The sequence below is a fragment of the Mirounga angustirostris genome, unplaced genomic scaffold (assembly GCF_029215605.1).
Source record: "Mirounga angustirostris isolate CCGP_5_RB_7025 unplaced genomic scaffold, mMirAng1.0.hap1 SCAF_2, whole genome shotgun sequence".
NCBI classification, from domain to species: domain Eukaryota; kingdom Metazoa; phylum Chordata; class Mammalia; order Carnivora; family Phocidae; genus Mirounga; species Mirounga angustirostris.
In genome coordinates, this window is record NW_026991710.1 from 193,306,204 (window position 1) to 193,322,188 (window position 15,985).

A 15,985-nucleotide genomic window follows, 5' to 3' on the forward strand; every position below is an offset into this window, starting at 1 on the left:
ACTGAATATTTAATGACTTTACTGTTTCTGAATTTTTTTCCCTTCAGTAAATTTTAAAATGGTGTTAGAGTGATATAAACACATTTACTAAGCAAGTTTAAGAATAAATTTAGTGATATTCTAGAAATTGGTACAATGTAGCCCAAATGAAGGAGAGCTTATTTAATTAGAGGGATTTCACAGTAGGGCTGATATCTCAACTGACTTTGAGAAAACAGGTAGGATTTGGACTGATAGACTTGCTTTCTTCCTGCTGCACCTCTGACAGAAAGCCATTGTGAGGGTAAGTAGGTAGAAGTTCCCAGCAGACATTGGGAGTAGAAGTCTTGCAGAAGTCAGTCCAAGGATGCACATTTTGGGGCCCTTCTCTCTAAATAAACAAAAAATAATTTTGTGCACACAAGATCACTAAGGGTGACCAGTGCCAAATATTGGGGGATACCCATGACCGGCTGTCACACAGAGTGAAGGTAAGCATGGGAAGCAGAAGTACCAAAGAAGTTGTGAGAGAGGACTACTGACTTTCAAAGAAGTGGTTACAGCATCAAATGCTCTAGAGAAGAAAAACAAAAGGAGGGAGGGGAAAGGATGATGGACTTTGTCAGCTCCAAGATTAAAAACAATAACACTGGACCAAACAATTCCACCAGACGTGAAAATTAAGGGCAGAGAAAGCACATACATACCTGTCCCTTGATGGTTTGTAACAAACTCAGAAACTGGTGTTTGGGAAAAGGTAAGAGTTCCTAAATTTGTCTTTTAGCTTATGTGTGTGCGCGCACACATGCATCGTGTGTGCATAGACATGTGTGTGATTAATTTGGAGGACAGGTGAACTCTGAGCATGCTTATTTGTCACACTGGAAATGAAATTAAAGATATAGGAGATTGAAGGTAGCCGATGTCAGAAAATATTGAATGTACTAGTGATAGAAACAGCTGATAACACATAAGAGCAATATTGACTAAAATTTAAAAAGAAACTCAGGGGTTCTTTGAAATATACCTGAAACCAGAAGTAAATATATTGAGCACCACATACACAGCAATCATAGATATCTGGGAATTTCACAATTAGTTTCTGCTGTTATCTATTGGACCTAGAATATTTTGGTATAGTTACTTTACTTTTCTGTTTAATAAATTTAGCATTATCTTACACATAAATATTTAAGTCAAATTAATAAGACATTTTTAGACATAAGAAACTATTTTTAATTATCTTTCAAAAATACAACTTTCCTCAGAATGAGCATCTTTAAAAAAATCACACTATCTGGGATGCCTGGGTGGCTCAGTTGGTTAAGCAGCTGCCTTCTGCTCAAGTCATGATCTCAGGGTCCTGGAATCGAGTCCCACATCGGGCTCCTTGCTCAGCGGGAAGCCTGCTTTTCCCTTTGCCTGCTGCTCCCCCCGGCTTGTGCTCTCTCTCGCTCTCTCTCTGACAAATAAATAAAATCTTTAAAAAATAAAAAAAATCTCACTATCTAAAAAACCTCCACCCCACTCAAAAAATAAGTGAAAAACTAAGGATCTTTGAGAGTGAACTAGAGAAAATAAAATTACCTGCAACACAAATTTATGTAGCAATGAAAAAAAATAAATCAGATACTCCTGATTTCAGCCTCTTCTGAAGTATTTCCCTGGAGTTGGGTACAGCTTCCTCTCAACTAGCAGCATACTTAGCCCTTTTGTCTCCTCTGCCCCCTCCACAAAATCTCCTCTTAGTGTGGGATTTGGGTACTCTGCCCTCACCTCACCCATAAAACCTCACCCCTTAAGGCAAACCATCATTATCAAATTTCTTGGATTGTCTCGCTTTTAAAAGTAATTTCTGGTCAAGGAAAGTCCATAACCTTCAAAAAGTAAGGGGATCAATCTATCTTCAGCAGAAAAATGACTCTTGCTCTTTTGCGTGAGACCACAATAGCAAATCAATTCTCAATTGTTTTTTTATTATTTTTGTCTTTGCAATTCTTTTGACAATAATCATTCAGTGTTTGAATACTTCCAGTGTAACCTTGCTACATCCCAACGCAGTTCAGTTCACTCCTGTGTAGGATGGTACCATTAGGCAGAAAGACAACAATGGCCACTGAGGCAGGACCAAAAAGCTGCCTCAGGAGGCATTCCCTCTGTGGAGAAAGACCTAGAGCTTTCACATGCTCCCTTAGCTCTTTTAAACCTGTAGGTCCCTATTCACTTAGTCAGCGCCTTGATTAGTCTTAGTTTCTTTTTTTTTTTAAGATTTTATTTATTTATTTGAGAGAGAGAATGAGACAGAGAGAGAGAGCATGAGAGGGGGGAGGATCAGAGGGAGAAGCAGGCTCCCCGCCGAGCAGGGACCCCGATGCAGAACTCAATCCCGGGACTCCAGGATCATGACCTGAGCTGAAGGCAGTCGCTTAACCAACTGAGCCACCCAGGTGCCCGATTAGTCTTAGTTTCTATACTGAATTCCGTATGTACTTCAGAGTCTCTACCCAAGACCACTTTCTGATTTTGACAGTCCTTAATGGCCCTCAACCCTTACTGAGATGCCTCTTATTTCTTATATGTTTTAAATCAACAGTTTCTCACCTTGCCTCTTCCTGTAGCACCTGGCAATGGCACCTCCACGAATATCCCAGAAAGAAGGAGATACGGAGATATTTTTACCTATTTTGTAATCAAAGATACATTTCTTTCATCCCCCTGTGCCACTACCTTTCAAGAGGGAAACAAGCAAACGGACAAGAGCGGTATGCCAAGTTGTGTCAGTTGGAGCACGTGCATATCCTCTTCCGTTTAGGAATAGGATTTCCACAGAGCCATCTCACGGTGGCCACATTTTGGTCTCAAACACGTCTCAGTATCCTCATTCAGTGAATGATCTGTAAGTGAGATGAACTGAACTACCATAGATCACATTCAGCGTGGTGACTGTTTCAGTCTAATGGAATGGGCTGCAGGGGTAGGGAGGGGGAGTGCCTCCAGTCTTCTAAGTAAGAAGCAGTAGGGGAAAATTAACCAAATCTCATGGATAGTTCAAATTCATAATACGACAGGATCGTATTTTATATATTCGATTTTTATGATTCACTGGGGCCCATGAGTTATCAGTGGATGGTACATTTGTGCCCACTGCAAAGGACACGGAGCATAGTTTTAGCATTTAAAATTATTACACAAATTTACAGTTGTATGTCTTGCTTGATGACATTTTTCAGTCACGTCCATGATTTATCTAATGCTTGGCCTACCACATAACATCAAATTATAACATTGTTCCTATGAGGAAATATAAAATTTTTATAACAATCTGTTCTACAGTCAGGCTTCTAAGAATGCATTGTGGTGACAAGTAGGAACATGCCATAGCAGCTTTATGAACTCTACTTAGCACAGATTTATGATTAAAGGATAAAATGCCCCTAGTGAATATTTAACAGCTTATGTAAATCAAAATTTTAAATGTTTTTTTTACCCTTAACCTTTAAAACCCTGCTTCAGGACTACCTCTCTGACATATACTCCTCTTGTGCTCCTGTCCTGAGAGGAGTCTCCTCGAGATGCCATCTGCTGGGTTCATTTCACACTAAATATATCCTGCCTTGTACTGCAGCCATACTTCTCTAGTTTTTCTTTTGTATGCCTATCAGTGTGGTGTTATTTACATGGGAAGACAAGTTTCATTAGACTGAATTAAAGAATACACACTATACTGTTTTTAGAAAAGGCAGTTCAACCATGTACACATTAACTGTGGTTTAATAAAAACATGATGATTTAGGAACATGTATGCCTCGATTTACCCAGAGTTCACTGCCTTTATACACACACTATAGAAAGTAAAATCATTGAGCAAAATACTAAACCCAACTCATGGAACAAAAGTTTATAAACATACTCATGAGAACAATTTCTGAATAGAACATAATTTTAAATATTTTTAAAGTATTACAGCATAGACCATGTTATTTATTATTTAGAAAATAAAGTTACTTGGAGGACTTCAGGTATAAAACACCTTAGATTACTAAAGAACCACTCTGAAGATATTTATATTTAGATACTTATCTCAAAAAAGTCTCGACGTATAATTCCAATTGTAAAGAAGTCTTGTCAGCCAATATCGAAAGATCTATGTTCAAATACCAGTGTTTGGCAGAGTATGAAGATATCATCATAAAACTCACTCTGCCCTCAATGGATCATTATGGATGAAGTTATTATAACTAGAATCTGACCTTATGCTGCTATAAAACTGTTTTTCCCCAAGATAATATGATGTCAGTTGGTTTAGCAACCAGATCTTAACCTTCAGAGTGAGAACATTACGTGAATGAACATTTAAACGCTCTTATACATGAGAAATGAATTTCCCTGTCCATTCTATTAAATACCTTAATAATGTAGAGACCACTCTATGTAGCAGTATTTTCTGTTACTCTGAAATATAAAAAGTCTATTACTCCTAAAATAGTAATAACAGATGACAGCATCCAGGACTCACTAAGAGTTTTTCTGAGACAGCCCCTTGGAAGACAACCATGAAATAGATGAAATAGATGAAAATAGATGCTTTAACACAAATAATATTGTCTTCTCTCTAGCAGAACTGTTGGAAACAGTTTTAAACATAAAGGTATTTAAATTAATCAGGGAAGTTTATTTAATTGCATTAGAACTCTAACAGGAAAATGTCAGGCATTAGTTATGTTATATAAACTATCCAATAAATATGTATTGGATGTCTACTGTGCTCAGCTCCTATTCCAAACTTTGGAGATAAAATGACAAATCAAAGAGACATAGTCTCATCTCACTCAGAATGCAGTCTGTGGAGATTCTGGAGAAAAGGAAGCCAGAACACAAAATACAGTGGTTTTGTTGCTACTAGTTGAGTAAGAGAAGGAGAAAACTGGAAAAGGTTAAGGAGGGAGGGAGAGGAAGGGAGGGAGAGATAGAATGAAAATTAAACTTTCAAAAACCTAAAAGCAACTTAACTGTAGAATAAAATGTTAGGTAGATGGTGGAATGGAAGAGATTAATGAAAATGAGTCTAGGATACTAGAGAAGAGAGTGAGGCCTTTGGTAGTCTTAAGGACTTTGGATTTTTTTCATGTGGGGAAAAATGCATAAATATCATTTGAATCTATCAAAATAAGCAAACTCCTTTAAATGGCCTAGGGTTTGTTTTGTCACTTGTCTCTTTTAATGTCTTGGTTTCTTTCTCTTGGAGCTGATGCTAAGAATCATGGCAGAAATTTGGTGGAACAATAATTGGATTATGGGCCTCATTTCATAAATAATCCTACCTAGATCAAGGTTTGGTTCCTTAACCGGTAAAAAGAGTTCTATTATGCTCTCTAATTGTAAAAGATTTAAGAAATCAAATTTTCTTTACTTTTTAAAAAAGATTTATTTATTTATTTGAGAGAGAGAGAAAGAGAGCATGGGGGAGGGGCAGAGGGAGAGAGCAACTTAAGCAGACTCCGTGCTGAGTGTGAAGTCCCACTCGGGGTTGGTACCTCACAACCCCGAGATCATGACCTGAGCCGGAACCAAGAGTCGGATACTTAACTGACTACCACCCAGGTGTCCTAAGAGATCAGATTTTCAATAAACGATTTTTCCAAGGTACTAATAAATTGGTAAAGGCACAGTATAATAAAGTGAAAGTTCAGGTAAAGTATTCTATTAAATGATGAATACTGATAAGAGAATATTAGGTGAAAAGGTCATAAGTATGCTACAGAAGTCTGTCCCCATCTAACAAAAAGCAATACAATTTTAATTTCTGCTCATATATAAAATAGGAGATATTTAATATTTGACCTATCTAACCCACATGCCTTGTTAAATTTTATTTTAAGCTACTCCTGTCACCTTTGTTGAATAGTTAAACCAAACAGCGATGTAAGAATTGCACTTTTATAGGTTAAAAGATACATGATTAAACTATTATAATCCCATGGTACTGATGCAGTCTCTAATACATTTTTATTTTGGTTTTTAGTTTATTCCATCATTTAAAATAATGCAACAGTGTTAGTCTTTGATAAGTTTTATGCCTCCAAAATAGATTGCAATTATTAAAGTGCTGTGAAAGGGAACTTTCCCATTATATTACAACAAAATTGAGATAAAAAAAAAAAGCAGTTTCCTATATATTCCACTCCCCCACACATGCATAGCCTTCCTGAGTATCATTATCACCCCCCAGAATGGTATATTTGCTATCAAGGGTGAACCTACAGTAACACATCATCATCACCAAAGTAAATAGTTTACATTAGGATGCACTCAGTGTTGTGTATTCTTGGGACTGGACAAATGTGTAATAATATGTATCTGTTACTCTAATATCATAGAAAGTATTTCACTCTCCTAAAAATCCTCTATCTTCTATCTGTTCATTTCTCCTTACTGCCCCCACTCCTTACCCTCTGGAAACAACTGATCTTTCTTGCCAGTTTTGCCTTTTCAGATCAGCTTCTTTCATTTAGTATATGCATTTAAGGTTCCTTCATGTCTTTTCATGGCTTGATAGTTACATTGCTTTTTAGTGCTGAATAATATTCCATTCTTTGGATGTACTAGAGTTTATTCATCCATTCACCTCCTGAAGAGTATCCTGGTCACTCTAACTTTTTGCAATTATAAATAATGCTGTCATAAACATCTGTGTGTGGCTTTTTATGTGAACATAAATTTACAACTCCTTTGGGTAAATATCAAGAAACAGGATTGTTGGATTGCATGGCAAGAGTACCTTTAGTTGTTAAATAAACCACCAAATTGTCTCCTCAAGTGGCTGTGTCATCTTGCCTTCTCACCAGTGATGTATGAGAGTTCCTGTTGCTCCACATCCTCACTCGCACTTTGTATTGTCAGTGTTAGGGATTTTGGCCATGCTACTGGGTGTGTAGGGGTATCTCGTGGTTATTTCAAGTTGCATGGATCATGTCTTTGATATTGTATCTAAAAATCCATCACCATACCCAAGGTATCTAGGATTCCTCCCATGTTCTCTTCCAAGAGTTTCATAGCTATGCATTTCACATAGGTCTGTGATCCATTTGAGCTACTCTTTGTGAAGAGTGGAAGGTTTGAATCTACATTCATCCTTTTGCATGTAGGTGTCCTTTTGTTAGAGCACCATTTATTGAAAAAACTACCTTTGTTTTATTGTATTGCCTTTTCTCCTTTGTTAGTGTTGACAGTATGGGACATCTATTTCTGGGCTCTCTATTCTGTTTCACTGATCTACTTGCCTAATTTTTCTTGAACATCATACTGCTTTGATTACTATAGCTTAACAGTAGGTCTTGAAGTTGGACAGCATAAGTCTTCCAACTTTGCTCTTTTCCTTTAATACTGTGTGGGTTAGTCTGGGTCTTTTTGACTCTCCATATACACTTTAGAATCAGTTTGCAAATATTCATAAAATTTCTTTCTTGCATTTTGATTGAGATAGTACATCTTGAAAATATTGAGTCTTCCCATCCATAAACATAGAATACTGCTCCACTTATTTAGTCCTTTGATTTCATTCATCAGAGTTTTAGATCTTGAACATTTTTTATTAGATTTATACTTAAGTATTTCAATTTGTGGGGTGCTAATGTAAACTGTATTATTTTAATTTCAAATTCCATTGTTCACTTTGGTACATAGGAAAGCTTTTGACCTTTGTTTATTAACCTTTGCTTCTAACTGCAACCTTACTATAAACCACTTATTAGTTTCTTGGCAATTCCTTTAGATTATCTACATAGGCAATAATAACCATCTCTGATATTAATAATAATTGTATCCTCTGTTCTTATCAGCCAGCTATTGGCTTATCAATGTTATTGATCTTGGCTAAGAACTCGTTTTTGGTTTCATTGATTTTTTTTCTATTGATTTCCTATTTCCAATTTTATTGATTTCTGCTCCAATTCTTTTTCTTTTGCTTACTTTAATTTGCTTTTGTATGTCTAGTTTCCTAATATGGAAACTGAGGTTACTGATTTTTAGATATTCTTTTCTAATATATTTACTCAATGCTATAAATTTCCCTCTAAGCACTGCTTTCACTGCATCCTATGAATTTGGATAAATTGTATTTTCATTTAGTTCAAAATTTTTAAAAATTTCTCGTCATTTCTTCTGTAACCCATGCCTAATTTAGAAGTGTATTGTTTAATCTTTACATATATGGGGATTTTCCAGTTATTTTTCTATTATTGATTTCTAGTTTAATTCCATTAAGATCTGAAAGCAGACTTTCTAGGATATTTATTCTTTATATTTATTAGGGCCTGTTTTATAGCCCAGAATGTGATCTGTCCTGATGAATGTTCTATGTCAGCTGGAGAAAAATGTGTACTGTCATGTTGGATGAAGTAGAATATAATGTCATTTATATCTAGTTGATTGATAGTGTTGTTGAGTTCAATTATGTTCTTACTGATTTTCTGCCTTCTGGATCTTTCCATTTCTGAGAGAAGTGTGCTGAAGTTTTCAACTTTAATAATGGACTTCTCTCTTTCTCCTTGCACTTCTATCAATTTTGCTTAATGCAGTTTGAAACTGTGGTGTTTGAGACATACAAATTAGTAATTATTGGTCTTCCTAGAGAATTTACCCCCTTATTAGTATGTAATATGTTCTCTTGGTCCCTGGTAACTTTCCTTACTTTGAAGCCTGCTCTGTCTTAAATTAATATAGCTATTCTTGCTTTCTTTTCATTAGTGTTTATCATGGTATATTTTTCTGCATTCATTTAATTTTAATCATATGTGTCTTTATATTTAAAATAGGTTTCTTATGGAAAACATATAGCTGGGTTATGTTTTCTGGCCTACTCTGACAATTTTAATTGGTATGTTTAGGTCACTGAGAAACCAATTATTGATATACTGGATTATTATTACCTACTTTTGTTATCATTTCCTATTTATTGTGTTAGTTTATTCCTATTGTTGCCTTCCACTTTTTTTTTTGTTTTGCATATTTTTAACTGAACATTTTTAATGATTCCATTTTCTCTCCTTCTTAGTACATCAAATGTACATTTTTTACTCTTTTTTTTAGTGGTTGTCCTAGGTTTCTAAATATACTTTTACAGCTCATCCAAGTTCTCTTTCAAGTAACATTGTGCTACTTCATAGTAGTATCCATCTTTCTATCCATCCCTTATATTATTGCTGTCATTTATTTCACTTATACATAAACATATTTATACAGAAGCATACAAATTCAAATACATTGTTATTATTTTGAACAAATTATTTTGTGTTAGGTCAATTAAGAATAAGAAACATAAAGGTTTTTAACTTCATTCCTTCTTCAAGGATCTTCCTGTCTTTATGTAGACTCAGTGTCTGACTTGTATCATTTTCCTATTCTCTAAAGAACTTTTTAAACATTTCTTGCATGGAAAACAAATTCCCTCCATTTTTGTTTGTCTTGGATAGTCTTCAGTTCCTCTTCACTTTTGAAGAATAATTTCACAGGGTACAGAATTCTAGGTTTGTGGTTTTTTCCCCCAACATTCTAATTATTTCATTCCACTTCTCTTCTTGCTTCCATGATTTCTGAGAAGTCAGACATAACTCTTATCTTTGTTCCTCCACAGACTGGCTTTTTAAAGAATTTTTCTTAACCTCTGATTTTTTGTACTTTTGAGAAGGATATGCCTGGTAAAATTTTTTTGGACACTTATCTTCCTGTTTTTTTTCTGAGCATCCTGGATCTAGGTTTGGTATTCAACATTAATTTGGAAAATATATTTGTCCTTATTGTTTCAAATATTTCTTTTTCTTTCTCTCTTTTCCTTGTGATATTCTCATTACATTATGTTGCACCTTTTGTAACTGACCCACATTCCTTGGACAGTCTTTTCTTTTTTTTCCTTTTAAAATTTCCATTTTCTTGGTTTTTTGGCTTGAAGATTCTGACATATCCTCAGAGATTCTTTCCTCTGTTGTGTGTGGCCTACTTGTCAGTCCATCAAAAGCATTCTTCATTTCTGCTATGGTGTTTTTATATCTGGCATTTCTTTTCGGTTCTTAGAATTTCTATGTTTTCTTATCTTGACCCTCTGTTCCTGCATGCAATCTACTTTATCCATTAGAGCCTTAGCACATTAGTCAAAGTTGTTTTAAACTACCCATATGGTAGTTCCATTATCCATGCCATGTCTGGGTCTGATGTTTCCCTGTTTCTTCAAATTATGTGTTTTGCCTTTGGTATGACTTGTAACTTTTTTATGATAGGTACAGAGTATGCACTGGTTAAAAGACACTGCAGAAGGTGAGCCATTAGAAAGGTGGGTGTGAGATGTGAGGGAGGGGAAGAGTACTACTGTCCTATGATTAGGTTTCATTCTTTTAGTGAGCCTGTGTCTCTGGACTGTGAACTTGACAAGTTCTGTTTTTGTTGTTGTTGTTTTTCTCCTTTCTCGGGTGGGAAAGGCTGGCTAGAGTGGCCTGGAGTTGGGCATTTCCATTACAGTCAATTAAGCTTCAATAATACCCCAGTAGATTAGGCTTCAATTAACTGGTTTACCCTGGTGATGGGCCCTGGTAAGAATACAGTGTTCTGAAGTCTTTAAAAAAAATCGTTCCTTTTCCCCTTTCCCTAAAGGGGCTTCCCGAGAAGCCTGAGAGGAGTTTTCTAAGATAGTTACTGTGGAATCTGGTTGAGCTCCTGGAAGTAAATCTCATAATGTTTTGCCCCTCCACCACTCCCCCCACCATAACTGAATCTCCCTGAGGATTTTAAATCTTCAACTTTTCCACAGTGGGCCTCCAATACTTCCATCAATTATGATTTAGGGTTTCCTACTCCAGCACTAATTTCTGTAGTGGTTTCAGCCTATGAGTCTGTTCCAGTTAACTGTGACTTCCCATTTTTCTGGTCTCTCCTAACCTGGAGGCAATGATTTGCCTGTGTCTTCTATTATGGATCTAAGAAGAGTTGTTGACTTTCAGTCTGTTCAGATTTTACATGTTGTTAGGACAAAGTTGGTCTAACCTCCAAGCTTCTTCCATGCACAACTGGAAACTTGGCCATAGCGTTTTAGTATTTATTAATATTTACTTTTAATAACAGTGAAAAATTTTAAGGTAATAAAATACTTACATACTTAATACTCACTTAACTACTTATATAATTGTTTCTGTAACAATAAAAAGAAAATATACCAAGATTGTTCCCAACAGAAAAAAAAATTAAAAATTGTAATACAAGCATCTATTAAATTATCACACACTTGTAGTTTATTTAATTGGGAAGAGGTATGCTACAGAGAAGTGAACATTTAGTTATTTGGTTCACATTTTAGTTCTTGTTCAGGTTTTATTTTTACCTAGGTATAATCTAGAGATGTAGGTGGACTCACTGAAATTATATACATTATTTTCTGTGTAGGTATAAAATTTTATTTATTTATTTATTTATTTATTTTTTGGCAAGAGTACCCGTAACATTTGAAACATCTCAAATAGATATGACCACAGAAACAAGTGGAAATTATTACTTGAATGTTTCAGAAACACTCTTCAACCAATAAGTATTTATAATGATATACTGAATGCTACAGTTTCATTTAGCTCTCAACCAACTTAGAAAAAAAGGAAAATATCTCCAAATTTTGGGAAAGTCAATAACTTTGCCTACAGGTTCAAGAAAACACTTGAATTTTTAAGCTTATGTGTTTTTTTTCCTGATTCTGTTGCTACGAACAAGTACTTTCATTACTGAATTAATGAATGCTACATAAAATCTCAAATTAATCAATTATCACTGTTATATAGGTGTTACAGGCTGAAATAGGTTTTTACAAAATCTGTATACTGGAACCCTAACCCTCAATGGTTAGGAATGTTACTGTATTTGAAGATAGATCCTTTAGAGATGGGAATAAGTTAAAATTTAAGTTAAGGCTATTAGGATGGACCCGAATCTGATCTTACTGGTGTCCTTACAAGAAGAAATTTGGACGGAGAGATGGAAGGGACACGTGTACAAAGATGAAACACCTGCATGTACCTCCCCAGTGGCTGTAACTTGTCTTTATGATGGGGAGTTATTTTCCAAAGTTCTCCTAATGCAGACACGGCACACTCCTGTCCTCATACACACAGGATCATGCCACACAAACTCCCACCTGCAGGCTAACCTGCACCCTGATATGGAAACCATGTGCTTCATACACAGGGTGACACCATGACACACATGATGTGCCTGCCTGCCAGTCAATTCTCCTCTGACCTGGATGGTTGTTCCTCATGGCCCCTCTACATGGATTGTGCGCACTTCAAGTCTCCCAACTACAGTGGCATTCCAGTTCCCACTGCATGCCCATGCACTGGACTCATCACACCTGCACATTTGAAGGTTATCATTTGATTGCCAGGGAACTGGACAGCTCTAGCAGAAGCACAGGGAACTGGACAGCTCTAGCAGAAGCAATCTAGTGTATATCTTTGCCATCAAGTGGGCTGAAGCCACACCATCTCTAATGAGGTTTAATCCCAAGCCTTAGAAGGGGATCCCTTATTTCCAATCTTGTTCTTTCTTGATGACTCTCAATGCTCTAGGGTATCTGTTATCTTTATATCTTCATAAGTTTGTCTCCTAATATAGCTTCATAAACATTTATATTAAACTTCTGTATAAATAATTATGTCATTTTTGTCTCCTGACTGGACCTAGACTGATATGTGTGTTTTGCCTGATAAGGTATCAGATTTCTTATAAGCAAGGGCTTGGAAGAGTTGTGTGCTTGCAATTTCTCTTATTTCTCTGTAGCCATCATTAGAATATTCCAAAGAAACCTAGCCAGATGAAGGAATAGGATTGTAAACATGAAAAACACATGGAGGGGAGCAGAGTTTTCACAACCTTTGAGGTAGCAGAGCCAAGATCAGCAGAAGTGCCTAGGTGACCCACACCTGACTGCGGATACATCAACGTGTACAGCTTTGACCAAAAATTGTGCCCAGTCCACACACTTGTTAGAAATATATGCTTGGGGTGCCTGGGTGGCTCAGTTGGTTAAGCGACTGCCTTTGGCTCAGGTCATGATTCTGGAGTCCTGGGATCGAGTCCCGCATCAGGATCCCTGCTCAGCAGGGAGTCTGCTTTTCCCTCTGACCCTCCCCCCTCTCATGCTCTCTCTATCTCATTCTCTCTCTCAAATAAATAAATAAAATCTTTAGAAAAAAAAAGAAATATATGCTTGTTGTTTGGAGGGTAATTCATTATGCAAGAATACTGTGGCAAAAGATAACTGATACAAGAACCCATATATACAAGGAAATCCTAAATCCTAAATTTTAACTCCATAATCTTCCAACCATATCAAGCCAATAATCCAAGTTTTTAAGATGAATATAGCAATATTAAAGGGAATTAAAGGAGAAATTTTAAAATCCCCCACTTTACATAGTTCAATCTACCATAAAAGTTTCAGAACCTACAAAGAATAAGACAGAAACAATATAAATTGGCAAAAAGAAAAAAAAATTAACAAGCACCTCACTAAAGAGGATTATCAAAACATATGGAAAGTTGCTCCACACTCTTAGTCATCAGTGAGTTGCAAACTAAAAGCACAATGCAATACTACCACATGTGCACCATAATAGCTAAAGGAAAACAAAGCAAAATACAAGCAATACTCTTTCGGTTACCTATTGCAGCATACTGAACTACCTTACAACTAAATGGACTGAAGCATCTCAATTTTCTATCTCATGATTTCTGTCTCATGTCTTATGTTTCAAGAATTCTATCAGCCTTACTTTGGGAATTCCTGTGTTCTACATGGCACAAAAGGAAGTCCAGGGGCTGGACCAGTGGGGGATATTCAAGAAAACTTCACTCATATGAAGGCATGGAAGGTTTGTGGGAAGGCTGGGATTAACTGGTACTGTCAAACCAGACCCTGCTAGCATGGTGGTCTGAGAGTGGTCAGGTAACCTACATGGTGGCTCAGAGCTCCAGATGAGGGGGTTTCAAGATGCCCACAGAGAAGAGGAGAAAGATGGCAGAGGAGTAGGAGACCTAAATTTTGTCTGGCCCTGGGAATTCAGCTAGGTAGGTATCAAACTATTATGAGGGAGCCTCTGTCAGCCACTACCGGCAAGTGATAGATCCACGGAGCACAAAATTGGAACATTTAGAAGTCGGCTCCGCTGAGGGACGTCACTCCAGTGGCTAAGTGGGGGGTGGAACCCTCGCGGGACAGTGTGATCTCAGGACCTTCGGGGTCACAGAAAGACCGGGGGTGCCTGAGTGCGGCAGAGCTCCCAGGTATCGGAGCAGGGAAGCCAGCTGCAGAGACGGAGCTGAGGTGCAGGTTCTCAGCTCGGGGTTGCCATAGACTGTGATCTGCTGCACAGTCGGGCCACTGCTCCTCCAGCAGGGACCCAACAAGCGGCAGATCCGGGGAGACTCCCCTTCCTCCCCTGGGAGGAGTGGTGCGGGAGCACACTGCAGGGATCTGCTGGGTCTGGAGACTCCACACGGGGTCGTGCGCCAGAGATAGAAACGCTCGGTCACAGACCGGGTGAGCACGGAGTGCGGCCGCAGACCAGGGAGACAGGAGTGATTGACTGCTTTTCTCTGGGGGCTCACTGAGGAGTGAGGCCCCGAGTTCTCGGCTCCTGGGGGGGCGGAGATTGGGAGGCCGCCATTTTCACTCTCGTCCTTCAAAGCTGTATGGAAAGCTTGCAGGGAACAAAAGCTCCCGAGAGCAAACCCCAGCAGATTACTTAGCCCGGACAGGCAAGGGCAGGGCAATTCCACCTCCGGCAAAGACATTTGGGAACCACGGCAACAGGTGCCTCCCCCAGAAGATCAGCAAGAACAGCCAGCCAAGACCAAGCTTACCGATCAATGAGAACAGCAGAACTCCAGTGCTAGGGCAATACAACACATAGAATTCATGGCTTTTTCCCCCCAATTCTTTAGTCTTTCAAAGTTAATTTTTTAAATTTAAATTTAAATTTTCTTTTTTTTTCTATTTTTTTGAATTTTTCTTTTTCCTTTTTTTAACCAACATCTTATCAATTCCTTTTTTTATAATGTTTTTAATTTTCATTTTAGAGTCATATTCTATCCCTTCATTGTAGTTAACCTTATTTTTTATATACATATAAGTTTTTCTCTCTTTAAAATTTTGGGATACAGTTTCTTCTAATAGACCAAAATATATCCTAAATCTCTAATGTATGGCTTTGTTCTAGTCTCCTGCCTGATCACATTTGATCTTTTTTTTTTTTTAATTTTTCTTTTTTCAACTAACTTCTTATCAATTCCTTTTATAAAATATTTTATAATTTTCATCTTTACAGTCATATTCCATCCCTTCATCGTATTTACCCTTATTTTTGTACATATGTTTTTCTTTCTTTAAATTTTGGGAGGCAGTTTCTTCTAACAGACCAAAATATGCCCAAAACCTAGTGTGTGGCTCTGATCTACTCACCAGCCTGATGATATTCTTTTTTTCTTTTCTTTCCCTTTTTTTTCCCCTGGTTTCGGGTCTCTCCTGATTTGTTTACTGTAAATTTTTCTGGGGTCATTGTTACCCTGTTAGTATTTTGTTCTCTCACTCATCTACTCTCCTCTGGACAAAATGACAAGATGGAAAAACTCACCTCAAAAAAAAGAAGAGGCAGTACCGACTGTCAGAGACCTAATCAATACGGACATTAGTAAGATGTCAGAATTAGAGTTCAGAATGACAATTATAAAGATACTAGCTGGGCTTGAAAAAAGCATGGAAGATACTGAAGAATCCCTTTCTGGAGAAATAAAAGAACTAAAATTTAACCAAGTCAAAATCAAAAAGGCTATTAATGATGTGCAATAAAAAATGGAGGCTCTAACTGCTAGAATAAATGAGACAGAAGAGAGAATTAGTGATATAGAAGACCAAATGATGGAGAACAAAGAAGCTGAGAAAAAGAGAGATAAACAACTACTGGATCACGAGGGC